Source organism: Oncorhynchus keta, chromosome 2 (assembly GCF_023373465.1).
Source record: "Oncorhynchus keta strain PuntledgeMale-10-30-2019 chromosome 2, Oket_V2, whole genome shotgun sequence".
Taxonomy (NCBI): domain Eukaryota; kingdom Metazoa; phylum Chordata; class Actinopteri; order Salmoniformes; family Salmonidae; genus Oncorhynchus; species Oncorhynchus keta.
Window position 1 is genome coordinate 54,185,322 of NC_068422.1, and position 8,369 is coordinate 54,193,690.

An 8,369-nucleotide genomic window follows, 5' to 3' on the forward strand; every position below is an offset into this window, starting at 1 on the left:
TATTTCTGACTTCTGTTGACTGCACAACATGGTGGATATCTGTTTGGCTGTTTTTTTGTCTGAGCACTGTACACAGATTATTGCATAGTGTGCTTTTTCGGTAAAGCTTTTTTGAAATCTGACACAGTGGTTGCATTAAGGAGAAGTTTATCTAAAGTTCCATGTACAACACTTGTATTTTCATCAACATGCCAGCAGCATACCACCCTGCATACCACTGTTCGCTTGCTTCAGAAGCTAAGCAGGGTTGGTCCTGGTCAGTTCCTGGATGGGAGAGCAGATGCTGCTGGAAGTGGTGCTTGAGGGCCAGTAGGAGGCACTCTTTCCTCTGGTCTAAACAAATATCCCAATACCCCAGGGAAGTGATCGGGGACACTGTCCTGTGTAGGGTGCCGTCTTTCGGATGGGATGTTAAACGGGTGTCCTGACTCTCTGAGGTCATTAAAGATCCCATGGCACTTATTGTAAGAGTAGGGGTGTTAACCCCGGTGTCCTGGCTACATTACCAATTTGGCCCTCAAACCATCACGGTCACCTAATAATCCCCGGTTTACAATTGGCTCCCTCTCCCCTGTAACTATTCCCCAGGTCGTTGCTGCAAATGAGAACGTGTTCTCAGTCAACTTACCTGGTAAAATAATGGATAAATAAATAAAAACATTTATGATGAGTATTTCTGTAAATTGATGTGGCTCTGCAAAATCACCAGAAGTTTTGGAACTACTGAACGTAACGTGCCAATGTAAACTCAGATTTTTTTTATATAAATATGAACTTTATCAAATGAAACATACATGTATTGTGATACATTAAGTCCTATGAGTGTCATCTGATGAAGATCATCAAAGGTTGGTGATTAATTTTCTCTATTTCTGCTTTTTGTGACCGCTCTCTTTGGCTGTAAAAATGGCTGTGTTTTTCTGTGACTAGGTGCTTACGCCATAAAGCCTTTTTGAAATCAGACACTGCGGCTGGATTCACAAGAAGTTTATCTTTAAAATTGTGTATTTGTATGCTTGAGGAATTTTAATTTTGAGATTTCCTTTTTTCTTTATTTTTGGCGCCCTGCACTTTCACTGGCTGTTGTTGAGGTGGGATGCTATCATCCCGAATATCCCAGAGAGGTTAACTAACCTCCAGATGAGCTTCAATGCCATACAACTCTCCTTCCGTGGCCTCCAACGGCTCTTAAATGCAAGTAAAACTAAATGCATGCACTTCAACCGAACGCTGACCACACCTGCCCGCCCGCCCAGCATCACTACTGTGGACGGTTCTGACTTAGACTATGTGGACAACTACAAATACCTAGGTGTCTGGTTAGACTGTAAACTTACCTTCCAGACTCACATTAAGCATCTCCAAACCAAAATGATCTCTAGAATCAGCTTCCTATTTCGCAACAAAGCATCCTTCACTCATGCTGCCAAACATACCTTCGTAAAACTGACTTTCCTACCGATCCTTGACTTCGGCGATGTCAATTACAAAATAGCCTCCAAAACTCTACTCAGCAAATTGGATGCAGTCTATCACGGGGCCATCCGTTTTGTCACCAAAGCCCCATATACTACCCACCACTGTGACCTGTATGCTCTCGTTGACTGGCCCTCGCTTCATATTCGTCGCCAAACCCACTGACTCCAGGTCATGTATAAGTCTTTGCTAGGTAAAGCCCCGCCTTATCTCAGCTCACTGGTCACCATAGCATTACCCACCCGTAGCATGCACTCCAGCATGTATATTTCACTGGTCACCCCCAAAGCCAATTCCTCCTTTGAACGCCTTTCCTTCCAGTTCTCTGCTGCCAATGACTGGAACGAACTGCAAAAATCACTGAAGCTGGAGACTCATATCTCCCTCACTAGCTTTAAGCACCAGCTGTCAGAGCAGCTCATAGATCACTGCACCTGTACATAGCCCACCTGTAATTAGCCCATCCAACTACCTCATCCCCATACTGTTATCTATTTTATTAATTTTTCTCCTTTGCACCGCAGTATCTCTACTTGCACATGTATCACTCCAGTGTTTAATTGCTATATAATTATTTCACCACTATGGCCTATTTATTGCCTTACCTCTGTTATCTTACCTCATTTGCACACACTGTATATACACTTGTTCTATTGTATTATTGACTGTATGTTTGTTTGTTCCATGTGTAACTCTGTGTAGTTGTTTGTGTTGTACTGCTTTGCTTTATCTTGGCCAGGTCACAGTTGTAAATGAGAACTTGCTCTAGCCGACGAGCCGACCTGGTTAAATAAAGGTGAAATATATTTGTTTTAATAAAATACGTTTGGGAACCACTGCTGTAGGGGATAGATTGTTTTGTATTGTCTGGTAGTGTTCACGCAAGATATGCATATTTGCTGACATCCAATTTTTTGTATTGTCAGCTACTTTCTGCTTTGTCTCTGGTGGGAGATGATGGTTTAATGAAGTCTAAGTTTAGTGACCCGTTTCATCATCCACACTGGAAATGTCTGAGTGTTGAGTGCATGTTCAATGATTTGTTTGTGGTGTATGGCTTGTATCAGTTTGAAGTAGGTTGGTTGTATGTTGAGTGGATGGTGTTGTGTTGGGCTTTGTGTTTTGTACTGTAGTGTGGGTGTTTGTCTACCCCTCCTGACGAAGGGTGTTCAAAAAAGTAAATATATTGCTAAGCATATTTAACCCAGCTAATGTTCAGTCACAAACAAATGATAGTTGTTCGATTATGCTTAGCGCCTTCTGTGGGTGATGAAACCTGAAAAAAAGGTGTATTAACACAGGTGGATGTTGCATTCCAATTTGACTGTTGTACTGTTGAAGTGGTGAATTCCTTTAAGGTTTTATGGATTCCTTATCCTTTTTGTGTTGGCTGGGAGCGACCCAGGTAGTTTGTATTGTTCGTTGTCAACTTGATTTCTGGATTGTCTTCTTAGGTTGTCTTCGGTTGTTGGTTCTTAAATTGTATCTTTTTTCCTCCCAATAGCTGGATTCAAATGTGAATTTATTATTAAAACTTCCAAAAGCTAATTGCAATAAGTTCACTGTATCAAACAAAAGTAAAGGGAAAAAAGGCATGACGTTTTGCATATATAATGCTTCTTCAGAGGCTAAAAGAGGGTTAGGGTTGGTTTCTAGTTTTGAGTCGGCTGATCCACTTCCATCTCTGACAAGTGGAAGCTGAAGGGGGGGAAGGGAATGGGTGCACTCCACTGCATTGACACGCAAGCCAGGGGGCGCCGGGCACAGTGGTTATCTAGGACCGTGAAGGGACTAAGATATTAAAATATACAAGGGGTCAAGGGATAGATGCTTTAATAATACATTACAAACACCGTTATAAACCCATATCTATATAAGTGTAATGACATCAAAGTGCTAAATTGTCAAAACAAATTTAAATATATAAAAACGAAAGGAATAAAACTATTATAAATAAGCATGCATCTGTTAAATATAAGAAAAGCCAAACAAACTTTATTTAATGTGTTTTTAGTTTTATGGTGCATCCTTCTTCCAACTCCTTGAGAACCCTGTAAACAAGTGCTCTCTTTTTCAATTGATCCTATCTAACTGGTTAAAAACACTCATTCAGACCGCTGGGTGTAATTGTTTGTCGGTCTCCTATCTACCTACATTCCACTGCTTTTCGCCGCCCACTGGTCCACCCAGAACACGACTGTAATCCTGATATATTGAGGTAAGTGATGGGGTGATTCTGAAAATGAGTGACTAGTTCTGTGTGTAGATGGGCCCGGTTGATATTGTATGGATGTTTAAGTCTATTTTCTATTGTATACTGGGTTTCCCCAATGTAGTGTTTTTTGCAAAATGTGCAAATGATTACATAAATTACATTTTGAGTGTAGAGTGAAATGGAGTCTAAAACTGGAGGTCTTGCTGTATGAGTTTGAAATGAATTGTCTTGGTCTGTAGTGGGCCGTGTAGGGTTTGGGTGGTTGTGGGGTCTTGGTACTGTATTTAGCTTGGATAAGGATGTCTTTGAGACGCTTATTCCCCCTAAATGCTGATATTATTCTATATGGCTGGAGGGGTGTGTGTGCGCCTGTTAGGTGATGGAAAACTTGTGTTTGAACGCCTGATGTAATGGTCGGCTCTTATGTGAGAATGTAGTAACTAAGGGGATGAGGATTGTCTACTGCTTGGAAGGGGAATGGGGGGGGGTGGGGGGGTTATGGCCAGGGGGGATTTGGCAGTGCCTCCAGAACCTCTAAAATGAAGGTTCGGGTCAGAAAGGGTCATGGACAGACTTGTGTTATGTGAGTGTGTTGGCTGAATGGGAGAGAGGGCCCCCAAGGTGCTGTTTTTTTATAGTTCTGACATATCGTTTAGAGTAGCCTCTCTGTCTAAGTGCATGGAACAGTGTTTGAATTGCTTTTACCAGATCCTGTTTGCAGGAGGATATCCTATGGAACCATATAATTTGTGATTTAACGATGCCTCTAAATGTATGTTTGAGGTGTGTTTATGGCATAGAGCATGTGTATCTGTTGGTTTGAGATAAACTTCAATGAGTACTGTTATTTGGGACTGGTTTATCTGATTAAAGAAGACTGTAGTATCCAAGAAATGTACTTCACATGGATCTATTATATATTTTACCTTAATAGACAGGTGGTAAATGTTGAGAATGCTAATGAATTCAGTGAACAGTTGGATATCATGACGCCAGGCTCCTTGGACTAGTAACCGGAAGGTTGCAAGATGGAATCCCCGAGCTGGCAAGGTAAACATCTGTCGTTCTGCTCCTGAACAAGGCTCCTAGGCCGTTATTAATAATAAAATAAAATTCTTAACTGACTTGCCTAGTTAAATAAAAGGTAAAATACATTTCAAATTATGATGTCGTCTAGAAATCTGTAGTAGAATGTGGGTTGATGTGGGCACTTGCCCAATGCATCTCTCCCATTCAGCCATGTAGATGTTTGCATATGCCGGGGCAAATTTCTTACCCGTAGGGTTGGGTTAGTGGTTAGGGTTAGGTTAATGATAAATTATGTTTATTGAGGTTTAACACCTTGAATTGCACTGGCCTATTGTGGGCTCCTCTGTTATTAGGAAGGAATTTGTATGTGTGAAAATGTAAAATTACCTGGGCTGGTCCAGGGAAGGCGAGAGCTCAGGGTGCATGCAATCCCCCTGATCCTCCAACTAAAAACGTATGAATATTGAACCTTTCCTTATGTTTTGCTATTCAAACGCAGTGGAGCCAAAGATTTAAGAGTGGCTATCCACTTGGATTCTGCGGCCTTTCTCTGGCCTATGGTCCAGGTAGAAATAGTTTCTATCCCAGTGATGTTCAGGTATATAATGGGGTGTGTTTGGAAATGTTGGACTAAATGTGTGGGCAATTTGATATTATTGATTGTGTATCGGTGTTGTTTGAGACGTGTTAGAATTGCAAACCCAGTTTCATCGACAGATGCTATTACATAGTGAACAGGTGAATGCAAAAACGATGTTGGTGCTGTTTGTGTTCATCAGTTGTTTGATTGGACTGGAGGTATGTGTGTGTTGGTTGTGTATGTTTGTGAGTTGTCTATAGTAATGATTTTCCATGGGTAATGAGGGAGAGCGCCTATTGGAACATTTTGCATGAACTAGAAGGTCCTTCAGGTTTGAGCTCCTCCTTGTAAACTGAGATTGGTTGTAGTGGGAGGAATACATGTTGTGTTTTCAAAACTGTGCTTTTTAGTCTAGAATGTATGTATTGGTTTGTATGAGAATAAGTGCTAATGATAGGTACCCTCTGGGGTTCAGGCCCTGTAGCAGAAATGGGAGTGGGGGTTCTAAGGGAAGTCTGAGGGTAGCAGAAAGGGATGGGATTTTGATTCAGACCCTGGTTAGGGAAAGGGAGAGGAAGGGATATGGGTGGCTGGCCCAGAGGTCTGTGGTGGTGGTGTTGAGGGTGAAGGTAGGAGCCAACCCCAGTGTTCTGGTGGTCCTTATAGGTATGCTGGTCCTGATCCAGATTCTGGGGGTTAACGTAAGGTTTGGGATTAGGGTTGGGAATCGGGTTCTGTGGGTTAAGATTTAGCGTCAGGAACAAGGTTAGGAAATGGGTTCTGTGGGTTAAGGTTAGGTTTAAGGTTAGGGTCAGGAACAAGGTTCTGTGGGTTAAGGTTAGGGTTAGATTCAGGAACAGGGTTCTGTGGGTTAAGGTTAGGGTTAGATTCAGGAACAGGGTTCTGTGGGTTAAGGTTAAGGTTGGGATTAGGGTTGGGGTTAAGGATAGGATCAGGAACCAGGGCGCGTGGGTTAAAGTTAGGAGGGAGAGGCAATTGATTTTCGATGATGCTTGCTAGCATGGCAGCTTTGATGTATCTCAGTGACTGCTTTGAGTAACTCCTCCTCCTCAATGCCTCAAACAATGTGTGTGTGGCTATATTAAAATGTGTCTGTTGAGTACACAATCTGTAGAATCGAATGAGTTGTGATTTGACAATACCCCTAAAGGTATGTTTGGGGTGGAAACTGGATCGGTGGAGCATGTGTGTCTGTTTCTTTGAAGTAAACTTTGGTGTATAGGGAAACTATGGTTGCTTCAGTGTCTGGAAAGAAAAGGGTAGTGTATGACATATTTAACTGTAATAGTAGGATGATGGTTGTTCAAGATGTCTACGAATGTGGGAATCAGTGGACATTTGTCCAAAGCTGTGGTCTCCCAGTCTGCCATGTATATGTTGGCGTAGGCTGGAGCAAACTTTTTGCCCATTGCTCTCCTATGGATCTGTAGATAGTATTGGTTGTTAACTGTAATGTAATTATTTCTGATCCCCAGTTCAAGTAGCTGTAAAATGTGTTTGCCTGTTCTCCATCTATCTGGATATCTTCGGAATGCGGCTCCCACTGCTGCCATCCCTGGAGGGATGTAATGTATATCTTTGTATAAAGAGAGTCTGTATCTATGGTGAAAATATATGTGTGTGCTGGGACTGGAATGGTACAAAGTGTGTCTATGAAGTGATATGTGTGCTTGATGTAGCTGGCTTGCTTTTGTGAGATGGGATTGAGAAAGTGATCTATAAATTCAGCTGCCGGAGATGACTCACTGCCAATATCTGAGACAATGGGTCTTCCCATGGGGACCCGAAAAGGGACAGTCCACATCTCTGGTGTTTTGTGAATTTTTGGTATAAGTCTCTGTCTCGGTATATCAGGTCCATCTAAATATTCTTTGTCTATTTGAAATGTATTTATTTTTATAGAGGTCTGCTATAATCTGTCTGACTTGTGTCTGTGTGGGAGTGGGGATGGGAGTGTAGTGTTGTGTATTGTAAAGTTGACGATTGGCTTCCAAGAGATATTCATGGTTGTCCATTATCACTATCTTGGAGCCTTTGTCTGCTGGTTTAATTGTTATATGTTTGTTTTGTCCTAGCCTGGTTATAGCTAGGATTTCTTTTTGTGTAATGTTATGTGTGGTTGTAATAGTAAGGCTATGTAAATGTCTGATAATCTGTGTGTTGGTTTTAATACGTTTTCGGATTGGTTGTGATAATGTCTTTAGTGGGGGTTCCCATTGGGATCTTGCAGTGAATGGTTGAGTAATAAAATCCTTAGTGCAGTCAAAATGGCCTAATAACTTAAGGTTTCTATGAAACCTGTGGATGTACCTTTGCAGGTCCCCATAGTCAGACTGCATCCGTGTCGGGAAAAAACGCCAGGCCCTTCTCCAGCAGCCGAGTCTCAGAAAGGGATAAAACAAATACTGTGGCGAGATCCACAATATTAGTGTGTTGGTGGAGGGTCTGCACTATGCACATACCCTCTTCTACCACTTCAGCTGAGTGGCCCAATGTTTCAGTATTTTAGCTGGTGTCCAATGTATGTTGTCAGGATTTTCAGTGATGAATTCTGTGTGGTGTATTTCAAGAAGGGCATTGCAATGTGTGGTGATGCATGTGTTGATGTGTTTCAGCATGTCCTTCTGTTGACGTGTGGTTGGGTGAGAAGTTCATGATTGGCCAGTAGATGGTGGCATTGGGATACATGACTGTGGCATTGTTGTGAAGTATCTGTAGTTTGCTTATGGGTGTTGATTTCCTTTCCTGGTCTTTGTTATTTATCCCCAAGGACAGCACAACCAATTTGGTGTTGGGATTTGGGGTGGACTTGGCCCAGTAATGTGATGAAGTTGTGCTCCTGGATAAGTATCTATCTGAATGTGGTGGAATTCTTCTAAGGTTGGATGCTCCTATGATGACAATCGGTTTGTGTGAGGTTATGTGTCCGAGTGTTGACGGTTGTGAAAAAAGGCCATCGGAGAGAATGTCACCCTCCGAACCATCTTCTCCTGCTGATTAGCCATGTGACCACCCCAGAGGTGGGACCAAATCATTGTTTTACAAGTC